Below are 16,882 nucleotides of genomic sequence, written 5' to 3' on the forward strand. Positions count from 1 at the left end.
CACACAGTGCTGTTGGATTAGTGTATAGGCTGCACATGCTCCATAAACCTTTGCTATATGCTACTGATCTACGAGCACTCAGACAACTGAGAAGCTGTTTGTGGGTGGCTGTGCAGTGAGGAGAGGTGGAAAACTGGGAATTTCTCCTTTGAGGAATCTGTCAGGAGATGAGAGGGACTGACCTGTACAAATACTCCAGGGAAGGAAGGGAGATAGCTCCTATCAGCTTGGTGATGGCACCTCTTTCTTTGGAAATGTGGCCCCTTGCAATGGATGGGGCTCTGGAGCAGAGCTTTTGTGAAGGTTTTCATAGGATTGAAGGAACTACATGATTTTCAACTGACTCTTTTCCAATTTAAGGCAGAAGTCAAAAACGTGGTTCCTGCACTGTCACAGTGTATAAATAGCCTGATGGAAGCATAACAGCAGCTCAGTTTGGTATGTATCATGCACTCAAATAATTTTATAAAAAATCCCACAGAATTCTATCCAGCTACTCCTGCAAGAAGCTCACCAGCTTCTGTTTAATGTGTGTGCAATGACTGCTCCCCGTACTTCAGGTGGATCACAAAACTCACCCTAGAACCAAAATGGTTCTTTCCATTCTCTGCAGAGACAATTTTTTCCTTTTAACTTGAAATTTGCTATCATAGATTTGATTGTCTGTTTAAAAAAAATGAAGAAAAGTGGCACATTAACTTGCAAAGAGAAGAAAGGAGCTAAATCTGAGACCTCTTATCTCAATCTTTCCAATGCCTAAGTGCTGGATAATTGGAATTGCTGTCTGAGCCATAAAATGCAGTTTTGCTCAGATGTTCCTAACCCCAGATAGTCTTCTCCTTTCTGCTTCTCCTTCAGAAGAACCCTGGTTCTAAGATCTCAGGAGATATGTGAAATCTGACCTTCAGTGGAGAAAGATCCTACTTAAACTTCCTAGAAGCCAGCCAGCATGAGATAAGTGCTTTGCAAAATGAGCAATCCACTTTTTTTGGAGTCAGAAGTTTTTTGGAAGCACAGGGTCACTCAGCCAACCACATGGACCAGTTTACCCTCAGCTAAGAATTTTCACAACCCTCCCAGCCAAAGCACTTCTTATCACCAGGTAGGTTTTTAGGAGGGAAATAGATGGGAAATAGTCACCTTTAGGAAATTGGGTCTATCTGCTGTGCTCATTGCCTTGTGCTTATTCTATGAGTGTGCAGAGCTGGAGTCCACCTGAAAAACATAGAGGAGTCTATAAAGAGAAATAACTATTAGTAGTTGCTGATATTCAAGACAAGACAGCTTTCCCCGCGGATTTCTTGTTTGGGTACTGCCTGGAGGGCAACTAGTGAGGACTCAGCAATTCTGAGCACCAGCTTACATATTTAGGAATGTCATGTCAAATGCATCTTAAAATACAGGGAAAGAAAAGGCCATTTGACAGAGAAAAATGGGGAGAGGTAAACAGCTGGATCTGTTCTCTGTCACTGACTCACCAAGGGACATGGAGCAAATCACTTTATTTTTCCATGATTCAAATACCCCCTTGCAAAATGAGGCCAACAGCAAAGCAGGTCCAGCACTTCCCATAGCGCTCAGGTTTGTACCTGGTGGGGTATGTATGTCAGCTGGGGAGCACCAGAGTTTTCAGTTCACAAGGAAGGTCTGTAGAGAGACATCAGTGTTTGTTAATCCATGCTTTATAATGTTCTGACATCTGGAAGGGCAGAGCAGAATCGTTATCGTTCTGATGATGACCACTGTGTCCCTTATGAAGAAGAAATTAAAAATAGGAAGTGGTTATAATTACCATTTTGGACACCATCCCAGTGGCATCATTCTCAACACAGTGCTGGGATTATAAAGTAATATCTGAGAGAATGTCAATTTACAATTCCTTTTTTCAGTGCAGCAGAGTGTGAGCCAGTCCGATCCCTGCTATCTCCTTCCCTGACATCCAGCCGTGCATTTCCCAGCACTGCTCGTTCGGCTTTCTGAGGTCCATTGTAACATTAACAAAGGCAGCCCAGTGATATTGTTACATCCAAATGATCGACAGAGACAGAGAAAGAACTCCTAGTACCTCTGGAAATGAAAACAATAATCTTGTTCCATTCCAAATGGGAAGAGAATTTCCCAGCTAAAGATTTACCTGTCTCCTGCTCTAAGGCAAAGTGCTGTTGCCCGTTCCAAGCTCACTGGCTTTGCTCATGGAAGCGAGAACCTGCCTTTGGAAACTGCTAACCTTTTCCTGCATGGGAAACCAAAGGAAAGCACTTTGTTTGGGAAAGGCTTGCGCTAGGATTCATAATAAGCCATCACTGACGTGACAGACCTTGTTGTTGACTTGGAGCCAAATCTTGAGGTCCTTGCCTGAAGGATCAGAAGGATTTGACCCCAGGACTGTTATTAGCCTTGACATCACCAGCTCCTGACATGGGATAGTTTTCCAGTGAACTTGCTTGAGAATGTTTAGAAATGTCAAGTGGCCGAGCCACGAGGACACAAGAACGAGAAGGTATCAAATTCGGCCAATTGAACGGGAGAATTTCAGTCCTCCCCCTGCTCCCGCTGGCGATGGCAGCGCTGCTGACAACGTATGTCAGGGTCACACTGACTTATCAGGCCCCTCTCAGCCCAGCACCCCTCGTCAGCACAATCCACGTGTGCCATCCCAAGCCAAGCGAGAGCAATGGGATCCCGACGTAGGCTCAGAGACCCGTGAGAGAACTTTTCCAGCACTAATTGTGTTGTGGTGGACAGAGCTTGTACCAAACGGTTTACACAGAGGATGGACTCTGTGCGAGCTGGACAGGAGCCTAGAAGTTCTGGTTGTGGTGTGGTAGTATTTTCCCAAAGGATTCCTGGTGTCACGTCACGCTGAGAGCTTTGAGGGTGGGGAAGGAGAGGGGCAGAGGAGGCTGAAGAAGCCACAGAGTTGTAGGCACTGATGAGCTTGTGAGGTGCAGCAACTCATACATTTACTTTTACTCCATATAGGCCAGAACTCCACGATGAACTCCAGCAAAGAAAAGGCCGCGTTAGGTAAAATCCCTATCCAAACTTTCTTCATCCAGGGAATGGCTACAGCACTCACTTCAATAGTTGCAGAATAGCTCTGCTCACCATGGTTTAAACCAAACTTCTCAACAGCCTTTGCCTTTCCCCATTGTCTTCTCTGTGTTCAGTGCTGCCAGCTTTCCTTGGACACATCCACAGCACAGTAAATCTTCCTCCTCTGCTTCTCGACTCTAGCCACCGTTCTGGTTGCTGAAATTAGTCAAGGTCTAACAGGATCTACTATTCCATTCACGCCTCCAGAAGATTTGTGCCATCCAGATGCCCTTACTGAGCGAAACTCCCATTGTTTCATACAGCTAAAATCAGTTCCACTAACAAAAATGATAAGGTGTCAGAATCCGTATCGATCATATATCCACCCATCTCTCTTGCCATCTCTCTGCAATTTCCGCAATCCTTGAGAGCACCACTTGTTAGTGTACTGCAGGAACTCATCCAAAATGCTTTAAGATCCCTAAATTAATCATGGAGGATTCACCTTCCCTTCCATCAGGGAAAACAAAAGCTTGAAATTCAAGGGGAGGGCTGGAATCTCCCTGGCTGATTGGCTGGAGGATGCCTTCTCGCCCACACGTCCCACTCAGTAACATTTCCAAATATTTTTGAGCAAGCTGAAAACAATTGTGTTGGAGGGGCAGGGGGGCTGCTAATACCCTATCGGTTTCACATTCCTAGGAGAGTTCCCAGCCCACCAATCTGCCATCCTATATCAGGCAATGAGCCCTCAGCTGGAAACTCTACCCTGGCTCTACCTATTGTCCAATGTTTTCCTTCCTGCCAGATGATTGGAATTGCACCAGTTGTTAATTTTACACCTGCTGTTTGTGAATATCCCAGAGTGACCTTTCCGACAACAGCCACCCCAGGGGATTTCTTGGTGGAGAGATGCACACGCATGCATGCAGGAGCAGATAGAAAGGGAACAGGAAGGGGCCTCCTGATGAATGATGGGGGATTAAAATAGCTCTTGCTGGGGCCATAGTGGGATATTGGATGGCAGGAATGATGAAGCGGATGTTTAAAACATAGCGAAGTGTCGATCTAAGCACAGAGGGCAAAATAGTGTTAGCAGATCCCTTCCTCTTTCCAGCTCTCTCCTTGTGCCCAGCTGGCTGAGCAATGCAACTCCCAGAGCCTCTTACAAAAGAAGAATGGCTCCCTGAGACGCTGAAGCCAAGGTCTGGAGAGTCTGAACACCCTTTTATTTGGGAATCTGAAAGGAATATCTGCCCTGTGGCCCCATTCATCACTTCTTACCTTGGTGTAACTGACCCTAATGCCAGCTCTGGAAGGTATCAATCACCCCAAAAGGGATGTGTCAGTACAGCACAGACAGGAAAAGCCACTGGCTTCTCAATCCTGAACTCTAGCTGGTCTGAGGAAGTCACAGGTGCTCAGATATCACTGTGACCAGTTTTAATACTCAGATTAGGTTAAACAGATCTAGCCCACTTTAGAGTAGATTAAGAGCACTCTGGTTATTAAAAATGATTTGTGGTGCCAGAGATGGATCAGAGGAGAAACTGTCCATGGGCTGTAGCCACATAACCTCGACATTTCCTACAGTAAGCTGGTACTTGGCTGTAGAAAGTGGAGTGGTATACAAATAGGAGCAGGAGATGGCAAATTTTCCTCTGAAAAAAGACTGAATATTGGATAAATAACACAGTGGTGGATGTCTGCTGAGTGGTAGCAGATGTTCAGGGACAGGCAAGCCTGACCCTTGTGGAGGAGAAATCACTGATGTGGATATCAACAGAATTCTGTGTGTACAGTGCTTGGTCCCAGGCATCCATTCCCCTGGTACAGCAGGGATCCGTGTGCCAAGCAATCCCTCTCCCAGAGATCTCAGCTCAGGATAAGGCACCCTTTTCCTGGAGAATGGCTCTGGCTTGGAACAATTCCATTCAGAGATATGAGGCAAATCTTGCCTCCATCCTCTAACCGGGCCAAGCACAACTCAAATGAAAAAAGCCTTCTCAGATCTGAATCCCAGGTCCAAATCAAGCTTCCCCCAACTCCTGTAACTTCTCACTACAGGATGAGGGGACCCCATGCTGTTCTAGAGGCTCCTTTGCAAGTGAGGCTCTCCCCACATCTCAGCGAATGAGCATCCCATTGTATCTTGAGCAAAATGGGAGCTCCAAATGTTGGCCAGTTCCCAGTTTTGAAGAACAACATTCTGACAATCTAAACTCCTGCTTTAACCCCAAAAGACATTCCTCATGTCTTCTCCTGATCAAGTGAAGAAGACAGAACCATTTCTGCAGAGAACCTGTCTAAAAATGCCAGGGGAATAATGTCAACACACCTCTAAAAGAAAGGATGTCCCTAATGCATCATTTTGCTATGGTGTTCTTGTGAGTCCTTCTTCTGAGACGTTCAGGCCACCAAGCCACCACTTTCTAAATATTCTTGGTCAAAAATTCACTCAAATGAATGGACAGCTGCAGACAGTACCCCATGCTTTGGGCAGCATTGGAAAGGGTCTGTGTGTCAGGTATCTCCAAAATCCTGGGAATCAAGGGAACAATACTTGTAATCTCCAAAAAAAGAATTCCTTAAATGAGTGAAATCCATGGTGGAGGAACAAGCATGGCAGATGAGCTTCTCTCTGCAGCCTCATCAACATATTAATGGCCATCTGCATCTCTGGATTCAGCTCTGTCCTTGGCCAACTCAGTTTAGAAAAGGTTTTGTTTTTCTTGGGCTGGTTTTGTTTACAGCTGCTTGATCGAGGCAGAGAGGTCACCAGCAGCTGAGTGCAACCCAGGCTCTCCCAAGTGTACGTTCTCCAGTGAAACATCTGGTTACAAGGCAAGGTCAAACGGGCCTGAAATGGGAGAGGACCACAGATTCTGCCTGCTGAGATGCAGCCAGCTGGGAAAAGAACAGGCTTTTCTGGGTATGTTGGAGGATTTGGCTGGGAAAAGAAAGGAGAAAAAGAAACATACTGCAGAGAAGCTGAGGATCAAGAGGCTGGTTCTTTCATCAGTTAAAAATCAAGACCACCCTAGTTGTCACACGAATTGCTGAGTCTTATTTAGCAGGAATTCTGGCTGCTCCCAAACAGACAGAAGGTCTCTTCAAATCCTTCATTTATACATAGTACCAGTGTATGTGTATGAATACCTCTATTCCCCATTACCCTGGGATTACCTCAAACACACATCTCAGACCTTCTCATTCTGTTCTTTCTAATTTTCACCTCTCATAAGGCATGGAGCCGGAAGGATGAAGACAGATCCGACTTGCAGCACGTTGCAAACCTTGATTTCCTGAGTTCCTTGGGACAAGGACCACCCAGCTGCTCAGTGTTTGTCCAGCACCTGCACCACTGGTGCCCAAGCCAGGGTCTGGATGCAATAATGACACAAATAACAACATTGTTCAAGACCGGTGTGAGAGCTCCTGCAAACCAAAGAAACCATTCAGGAAGCCCAAAGAACAAATCCTTCCATGCAGCCCTGGGGAATGCTAGCAGCAAATATTTAGGGTTTCTTTGTTTTTAAAGCAAGGCTTGTTCCTCTGAGCAAGAATCAGAGAAAAACCCCCATGTGAATTGGATGAACCAAGCACACAGAACACCAAGAGAGGAAGCTCATCATGCAGACACAGTGGGAGGTGTTTGGTGAACTGGGATTGATTCATGGACAACCAAAAAACAGCGGAAAACACTAAATTCACATTATGGTGTTTATGCAGCATGAGCTGACCAGCCTTAATAACACTAATGCTTAGTACATGATTTCAGAGAGAAGCAAGCGAAGAATAATTGTCTGAGCATGGGACCAAGCACTGTTTCTGAGCTGTGATTCTTCCTTCTTCCAGACTTCCACTAAATATCCTGACCTGTTTGTGCTTGAGTATCCTTCTCTAAAAGGATAAGGACAACAGCAGTCACTCACCTACTTTGGTGGGTAATGAATGACTCAGAGAGCTCTCACCGACCTCTTGAAGTCCTGCACACAATACCTGATGTGTCATGCAGCACCTCACAGCAGCCAGAAAGCTGTCACCTCTTAATGGGCCTGCCTTGCCAGCGTGATGGGCAGGGCAAAGCACACACAAGGTCCTTTGGCACCTCTCTCCAAGCTGGGAATGGTTTGCAGAAGGATCCACTGTCCCATGGAAGGGGTACAGAGGTGGGGAACAGCTTGAGCAGGGTGTGTGCTGCCATTCCATCGGCTCCTGCTGGAATCCGGACATTGCGGGCAGAGGCATCTTGTGAGGCTCAGCACATCAGCTGCTGCCTTCATGCACCAGAAATAAAGGACTCCAAATCCAAACCTGGAAGCCAACCAAAATACCAGAACATCGTTGTGCTTCTCATGTGCATAATCTGATGCCTAATTTGCATGCAACGCTTGTGTATCTTAATCCCAGCTTTCCAGAGGATGCTGTCCCATCCCTGATCCCATCAACAGATGGACTCCATCTGCCCAAATGAAAGCTACAGTTTCACCCTGCTCAGATTTTCCCACCAAACTGCTGGATGCAGCTGTTACCCAGGCCCCTGCCTTATGCAGCCCTTGGTCTGAATGCAGAGGTTTTCCTTCAGAAGATTGTTACCATTTCAGTCACCCTGCAGGCTGCCTGGACATGAGCGAGCTCTGTGCTCCAATAAACTCCATCAGCACTTCCCAGCACACAGCCCTGGCTGGAATCTGCCTGGCTTGGAGCACAGATCCAGAGTAAAACTCCACACAGAGCAGCCAGTTACTCATACCAGTCTATACAAGGCACATCTGGAGTGGGACTTAACTCACACACATCTGGCAGTGCAAAAGCAGCCATTGCTTGCTTGAACACAAACATCACCTTTAAAAACTTCCTTAAAATCCTTTTAAAAGCCAACCATGTGATTTTGGCAACTTCATGCACCCCTCATGCTGTAGGTAATATTCAGTTGAAAAGACATGTTTGCTCTGACCCCCTGGTATCTGCAAATATTGAAGGGATAAAATGGAACCTGGTCCCATGCTTTTCCCAGAAAGACATAAGTGAGGCCCTGGCACAGGCTGCCCAGAGAAGCTGTGGCTGCTCCATCCCTGGAAATGTTCAAGATCAGGTTGGACAGGGCTTGGAGAAGCCTGGAAGAGTGGAAGGTGTCCGTGTTCATGGCAGGGATTGGAATAAGATGAGCTTAAAGGTAACATCCAATCCACACCATTCTATGATTCTATCATTCTGTATTTCATTCCCCAAATAACAAGCATTAACAAGAACACAAAGTCATATCCTTATTCCTGTCTCCCAAAACTGAGGCAGGGGCATTAGGAAAAGGTGCACTGGCAAACCCAGAGAATTAGATTTGCTAGGACACACTGAAGAGTTAAAAGGTTGAAAAAGCCAACTGGGAGTGCTGAGTATGCACATGTGGGAAGACGCTGTAGAAACTGGGCTTGAGAAGCCACACAGTTAAATGTTGATTCATCCTCACCCCTCTCCTTCTCTTCTCTGTCTTTTCTCTCATGATGGGAACAGTCTCTCTAGAAAAACCTCATTGTGTATTTCAGTTGTGATGAAAGGACCTTCCTGCTGCCCACCCCAAACCCATGTCTGAGTGTTGTAAGAGCATAGTTTTGTCATAAGGTAAAGGGTAAAATAGTTCCCCTCTCCCTTTACTCATTTACCCCATGGCAGGTAAATTTGGGTCATTCCCAACCTCTAATGGGCACAAGGGCTTCTTTGCCTATTGAGGCTGTACCAAATTAGCCAGCAAAGTTTTTTGAGGCCTCCCCTCTCTATGCTGCCAGGAGGGAGGGAACCACACTGACTGAGAAACTGTCTGGGACTTGGGCACTTCCCTTCCTTTTCCTTTCAGAAATGTTTTGATTAAACTAGTAAAACCATTCATTCTCTCTATCATTCCTTAACTTTATTTTTGCTACTTCTAGACAGCTCGGAACACCCTTTCCTAGGAAACGTTCACTAAATCTGTCTCACAAGCCAAACCTGCTGCCTCCCTGCACCTGAGTGACAGAGAACTCCCCTGCAGTTGGAACTGGCATCACCTGGGGAGCACCAAAGAACTCACCCACCTCCATTTCTCTGTCCGCTGGTTCTGGGAGGTGCCATCCTCCAGCTGGCAATGATCCCTGCCTCACTCCCTGTGGCTCTCAGTCAGGAGGTGCCACCCCTGAGCCCCTGAGCTCAGGGGACAGGGAATGCTGTGGGGGCACCTCCGTGGCCTCCCCATAGCAGTGGTTTAAGGGTGCTGACTGAAAGCATCCGCTGTGGCTGGGCAGCCATCCAAGCATGCTGGATCCCAGCTCAGTTGTGCTTCCACAGGGATCACACTCCTGGATCTCCAACCCTTGATTGCAGAGGGGCAAAATCCTAAAGCAGAGAAACTGCCCTTAAAGCTTGTTCCCTCTCTAGTTGTTCACAGCAGGGATAAGTAAGGCCTCATCTATAATCACCTAAAACCATCACATGATTCCTGCTCTGGCAGTACAACAGCTGAGCACGCTGCAGGATACACAGCAACACACATTGGTGATGCACCATTACACATTCCCCAGTGCAAGCCCTGTTGAAACGCTGCCATCAAATTATTTCAACTGATCAAATCAGGAAAAAAAATAGAATATTAAAGCCCCAGATAACAAATTAATAAGAATAAAAGCATGTAGGTGAGAATTAAGAAGGCATTAACATTCTGATGGCATCTGCTGCCTAAATTAAACTACAGGGAAAAAAAAAAAGAGTTCAGCTGACGCTCAGGATCAGGACAAATAGTTCTCAAATGGAAATTACAGTTTTGAAAATTATGTACCAAAAAAGGATCCAAATTAGGACATTTCTGATTTGTGAAGTTCTTTCTCCAGGTGGGGATCTCAGGCTTGACTGGAGGGCTGGCAACATGATTGGCAAGATGCTGGAATTGCTCAGTTCCTGTATCCCACAGCAGGACCAAACTGGCCCAGAGCCCAGCTGGGACAGTGTCTTGTCACTTCTCTGATCCCTCTGGGGCTCTGTCCCTTTTTGGACTTGGATCATATGGATATGGTGTGTAAAGTGTGTTTCATTCATGCAGACACCATCTTGGAAAAGGAGGAGGAATTAGGCCTGGATTTCCAAAGGAGTTCAGTGCTAAATTATGTGAATAACTGCATCAGTAATTTACATGAGCAGTTACTGTGACAACTAATAGTGAACAACTTAAGTAGCCAGTTGAGCATGTAATGACCTGAGTTATATGCACTATCATGTCTCTTTGGCACACCAAATTAGGTGTGCATACACATTTTGCATGCCCTGAAGGACTTCTACCTCAGCAACAGCCTTAATTTCACAGCACAAGCCTGATCTCAGCAGCCTAGCACAGCACAGCCAGTTTATGCAACACAAAGAGCTGGCACAAACTCCACAGCCCAGGTCAGAACGGATCCTCAGACAGCTAATTAATTTTTACTGCTCCTTTGTGAACTGTAAATTACCCTTCATTTCCTAGATTTCTGTCCCATTTTTTGCCTGCCTTTCTCTAGCGAAGCAGTAAAAAGGGAAAAGTGCCAGTAATGGGCTCTCGTTGTGATAAAAGCAGCCACGATTCGCTCATGCTTTCAACAATGCTCTGCTTATGACCAGAATATAAAGGCAATTGGGTTTCAAGAAACTGTCCAGAGATAATGACTTTTCCTGTAGATGGGAGGATAGGAGGAATATTTTATAAAAAGAAGGGCGGGAGAAGTGTCTGGTTTTACAGGACAAACACAACTGAGTTCCTCTCCTGCTGAGGGTTAAAAACAAGATAAATGATCTTCACTTAGAGACCAAGTTCATCAGTATTGCCTGCACAAAAGAGAAGGGAAACTGCTTACAAGGCTGAACTGCCAACAGCCTCCCCTTCTCATTCAGACAGGAAAGAAGAGCCTCTTCCAGAGAAAGAGTGACCTTCAGACCACACACACACACCCCCAGTGTCTTCCGAGAGCAGCCCCTGAGCGAGCGGTGCTGGAGCAAGCACGGGCGGGGCTTTTCAGCACTGCTGCGACCCTGTGCAAAGACTAAAGCTGCTGATTCTGCTGAATCCGGAAAGCAACACCCTGCCAAGAAAAGATCTACCAGTGTATACAGTCCTGCAAGCCGTGGTTCCAGTCTGTGTTCTCTGCTGATGTCACTGTCCACAGAATTGGAGAATGGGTTGGGTTGGGTTGGGTTGGGTTGGGTTGGGTTGGGCTGGGAGGGACCTTCAGCTCACCTCGTTCCAGCCCCTGCCATGGGCAAGGACACCTTCCACTATCCCAGGTTGCTCCAAGCCCCATCCATCCTGGCCTTGGACACCTTCAAGCATGGGGCAGCCACAGCTTCTGTGGGCAACAAAATTAATCTTAACCTTTGACCTGCAGCCACACACTGATCAGAGGCAGAAGCAGCTGTAGGGAAGAGATCACAACACACCTGAGATGAACTTTGCTCAGGCACTGCTGAAATTCAGGACAGATTTAGCATCGTGAGACTCACTTCACCCTTGTGTGAGGACACCAGCATTTGCATCAAACCCGCAAATAACAAAAAGGTATTACAGGAATTTTCATGTGGTTGCATCTACCAAACGCCCCTTGAAAGGCCACGGCCACAAGAACACACAGAAGATCTCCAGGTCCCAGCTGTTGGGACGCTGCAGGAATGAGAACACGGCACTGCAGGGGTGCATTTATGGGGCCTTCAGCATATGAGATACTTATATTGCAAAACACCACATTCCTCAGCTCTGACAGAGCCTCTTTTATCTCCGTGGCGGATTCCTAAGCCGCAGTTGCTGCCAGAGGAGGGTGCACAGCGAGTTACTGGCCAGGGACCCCGAGCTCCTCGTGCCTCAAGTCATTTACCCAGAGCACCAGTGACGTTATCGTGCTCAGCCCATATTTACTACAGCTACAAACTGATTCAGAGAAACCTGGAGCACAGGATTAATCATTACTCTTGGGATGTTGAAAATGGATACCAGAACGGACTTCCAAATTAGGTATCTAAAAGTCCTGCATCTCCCAGGAGAGCCCCATTACATCTCCCTGCTCCTTCTAATGGAATCTATAGTATGTGAGCATGGCTTTGCCTCCCACAAGCCCTCCCTGCATAATTATCCCCAGCTCAGATTGCTGCTTTCTGTAATGGCTGGAGAACCACTTTCTTCAGGCTACTGAGATGTAAAGAGGAAATGTTTATTGCAAAATGCAAGTCAACCACAGCCAGTGGGTCTGGGCCATGGTGGAGGGATACAGAAATGGCTTCTTCTTCTTTTTTTGGCCTCAGAAATAGAACTCACTAAAAATAGCAGTTCCACAGGAACAAGACTGCCTGAAAATAGCTGTTTCTCAGGAGCAGGGCTGGCTGCTTCTGAAAGAAGTAGCTATTAATGTATAATTGTCCCTGAGGCTGGTTTCTGAGAAAATGCTGTACATACAGAGGGCTGTAAAGAGATATGTTCACAGCAGGGAACACAGGCACCCCTCTCTTGTCAGAGGTCCAGTGAACTGCAGTAGCTCATATCAGTGTATTTGGTTCACTAATCATAGGCACAGTTAGATCCATCTCAGCACTGGGAAGTATTTCCATCTGTTCTGGTTAAGGCAGCACTCTAGGATGCTCTTACTAGCTAGACCAGTAAATAAGAAAACCTCCATCAGCTTTAACCGAATGGTCACTGGTTCCTCTCCCAGGACTGAGCAAGCCTTACAAACTAGAGCCAGCTCTGAAATCCCAGCACTTTCTTTCCACAGAAGATCCAAGAACTTTGTTGAATTGCAGGTTGTGCAATCTACTCCCAATTTCCTGCTCTACTCAGCACTTAAGAGTTTTCTTGCGCAGATGCTACAGGGCAATAAATCTTCTGAAGAATGGCTCTACATTTCTCCCACTATGGTGTTGCCTTTTAATGAGGAAAGACAAATTGCTTGTGAGATTGGCTGATTGGTTGGTTATTCCCTAAAATGTCTCACTCATCCCTCTCATAACACCATGGGTTCAACAGCTCATTTCTTCTGTCTTCATTTTCCTTCCCAGCGCAGCCAGACAATATCTATATCAAGGCCATTCTCCTCCTGTTCTTCTCCCCTTAAGGAAAAATCCATCTGGCCAAAAGCAGCGGAGATTATGAAAGGTCCAGAAAAGGCAAATTTTGGAAAGCAGTAGCTTTAAGGAAACTGCAGTGGAGATGAAATACAGAGGGCCTGGCTGCTGCTATCACTTCAGTCCTGCAACACCAGTGCCAGAAGCCAAAGTAACCTCTGCTGGGAGCAGCCCAGGATCCCAAAGGCTGTGGGACTAGGCTGGGTCATCACAGGGTGGAAATCTTAGATTGCTCCTTTCAGGCTCTGCTCTAAGTGGTGCTTCAAGTCATATCTCCTCTGTTCACTGGTGATCTGACACTTCAGCATTCCAGTAACAGGAGAAGGTGCTTTCCACAAGAAGCTGAAGTTCTACCCTCTGAGTGGCCCAAGACTGGTCTTGTACCTTGAGAAATTACTCTTTCTTTTCCTAACAGAATTCCAGAAAAAAAAAACCAAAAAGGCACCCTGCTTGTCCTTACCCCAGGCTGCAGTTTCCAGCATGGAAATTACTGCTTCCCTGGGAAGGTTTACATTGCATGTGCAATGAAGACCAACATTCCCAGGCTTCATTTGATCCTCGTTTGCTTAGGAGAGGGAACCGGAGATGCTGCAGCCTGGATGATTTCACATGACTACGACTGGAAAACATCTAAAACACAAAACATACAGTGCCAGAAGTGTGGTACCTGATGTGGCCCAGTGATACTGCAGCAGGTACACACTCCCTGTCACACAGTCATGACATCCAGCCACACCATTCTGATCCTTCCCTTCCCTGTTGCCAAGTGGTTTGTTATATAACTGCACATAAAAAGGGAAAGATCTGTAAAATATAGAGACACAAATACGCTCCTTGCCTTTTTATTTTGCTAAAGTTTTGAAAAATGTCTTGGGATCCTCAAAACCAATAGCCCATGAAAGACAGAGTACTTGATTCCTGTTGGATAGCAGCAGGATGAGGATTTTTTTTGCAGCTCAGATCAGTTTCATTAAACAAGCGTTTTGTTGCAGCCGTCATACAGCGCTCATTAAAAAATACTCTACATTTGTGTAGCATTTATCATCCAAGAATCTCATCATGTTTTACAAAGTGTAATTAATTAAACTTTACAACTCCCCCCAGAGAGGGATAAGGAAAATGGAGAGCTGCTTTAATCCATCACTGAACTGCAGCAGGTGCTGGGTTAGAGGAAAGCAGCTTTTCAACAGTACACAGCAGCACTGGATCAAGAAGAGAACATCTCCAGGCAAAGTCACCCAGGGAATATATCCCACACCTTGTGTTTGCATGAATTGTGCACTTCCACGAAAGGTTAAATGCCAGTTCTTGCAGAGAAGAGAGGGATTTTTCAGCCCCACCTCTCTCCCCAGGTTTGTATCTGAGGCACCCAGTAGCACAATGCCTTTCACTGAATCCCAAGCAGTTGTGAAGCCCAGGGGCACCCACGACCCTGCCTGGAACCCAGGAGGCAGAAGATATAAAGCCACACAGCTACAAATTGCATCTCACAGTCCTGGAATGTTGTGCAAGCTAGTGCTTAAAGTGGAGGGAGAGTAAAGTCCCTTTAATCCCTCGCTTACTTCCCTCTCCCCTCCCCATCCGTAAATCCACACCTGTTAAAGGTCACCCTGAAATGAAATACATTTAAATGCTTCCTGCTGCTGCTTGGCTCTCCCATCCTGGTCCCCTGTGATCCCTCCCAGTCCACACTGCAGAGCAGAGGGAAGGGGGGTGCCCGTGTGCCCTGCTTGAATGTCAGTGTCTCATGGCTGAAATCCCACCCGACTCTTAGCTGATCTTTAGAGAGGAATCTCCCTCTCACCCTGCCTTTAGGAGCATATAGGATAACATGGCCATGGGGCAAGCCTGATTGGACAGATCTGTTATGCCACTTTCACTACCTAGAAAAAAGGTAGAATTTGATCTGGTGCAGTCTGGGGAGGGAATGCAAAGGATCAATTTTGTGAGAAAGTATGGCAACAATACCACAGGGATATGTGCCAGGAGAGAATGATGCAAACAAACACATGGAGGGGGATAGATGGAGCAGCACCAACTCATTCACCAGTGATCAACACAGCCGTGAATCCAATGGCAACTGCATGTATGGATTAGAGAAAGAGCCTTTGCCTAACCCTGGGATACAAACCCTTCCAGTTCTCAGTGGGAAGATGTGCTGGGTTGAGACTGGCTGTGGTCTGGGATCTGCAGGAAACAACATCAATAGGTGCCACAGGGCTTTGGAGGCAATAATGTCCCAAAGCCACCAGTGTCTTTGGTCTGAGTGAGGCTCAATGTCAGCAACTGAGCTTCTTCCAAAAAACAAGGTAGGAGAGAGAGAACAGCCATTGGCTGCTTCAGCTGGGATGGTCAGAGAGACAAATTCCACATTTATTTTCATCAGACATAAATGTGGGAAGAGAGAACTACAAGGATTGTGCTGGAGGAACTGACAATGGATTCAAAGATGGTAACAAGGTGATTTATTTTAAACCTCTGTCACATCATTTAATTAGTCTCCAAATCCTCCCCTGATAATATGAGGCCCATTTGTACATCCCCCCTGCTGGCCCACTCACACTTAGCCAAACAGACACATGGATAAGATGGAATTTATCACACCAATCTTCTCCCACTAATGAAGGCAGATCACCCTGCCCTTCTGGACTGATATCACTGTGCCATTCCCAGTGGGTACATATCTTTCCTCTTTTTAGCATGAAGAAACTGGGTTTTACTGGTCCCTGGTTCTATTTTCATGTTCGTCTCTGGGAAGCAGCCTCAGATACAGCTGTTGCTGCAGCAGATTTATCACTGTGAAAATTCCTGCTTTGGTTTTGCAAGTGTTTTAATTAACGTACATTATTTTAGTACACTTTACTACTGATAGCATGTAATTATCTCCCCACAGGTATATATTTAGCTAACCACCAGGCTGATCAAAGACTTATAAAATAAGATACTTTTGCAACTGACACCAGATACAAGCAAAGGCCAGCAAGACAGGACCAAAGGAGGAGGGAGGAATTCCCCCTCCCCACTCCTAAACCCAGGGCTCAAATTTCACCACTTGAAAAGATGATCATAACATTAATGTACACATTTTATCACAGGAGCATGAAGATGCATCAACACTCAAGTGCTGTGAAGGAGAAAAGAACTATGTACATGCTAAACTATTAATCATTGGTAAGTGATCTCCTGTGCAAAGTGTTTTGAGGTTGATGAAGGAAAATGGCTCTATAATAACACAGAGCAAGCAATCTGCTTGCAATCACAGGTTCATTCTCTCAACTGCTTTTGCCATGTCAATCCCTAGGTATTATTATCTCTGCAAGGCAATTCACCATTTTCCTGAGGAGGTCTGGCCATGGAAGAGATTTCAAACTCCACACCCTTTTCTTATCCTATTCAATGCTGGAGTCTGGTTTCCACTGCAAGCACAGTTTTAGATGAATGATGCTGAAATCCCAGCAGCTGCTCTGCTCTCACCACACCAGACTGTTCATGCAATTAAAAAATAACTGACTGGATGAAGCAACCTGGGGCCATAACTTTTCTCCAAATTACTGGCTGATAGAATGTGCATCTCTCTGTTGAGCTTCTGCAAGAGCTGGTAGCCTGTGATTTCTCTTTCTCCTTGATGGCTGCAGCTCCTTAACCTGTGCTGGTGGGAATTCATCAGATTGAAATGAGTGCTTTGGAGCCAAGAGGCTTCCTGTGCCAAACCACATGTTTCAGAACCGTATCTGGTCCACAA

This window comes from Geospiza fortis, unplaced genomic scaffold, assembly GCF_000277835.1.
Source record: "Geospiza fortis unplaced genomic scaffold, GeoFor_1.0 scaffold237, whole genome shotgun sequence".
NCBI lineage: Eukaryota > Metazoa > Chordata > Aves > Passeriformes > Thraupidae > Geospiza > Geospiza fortis.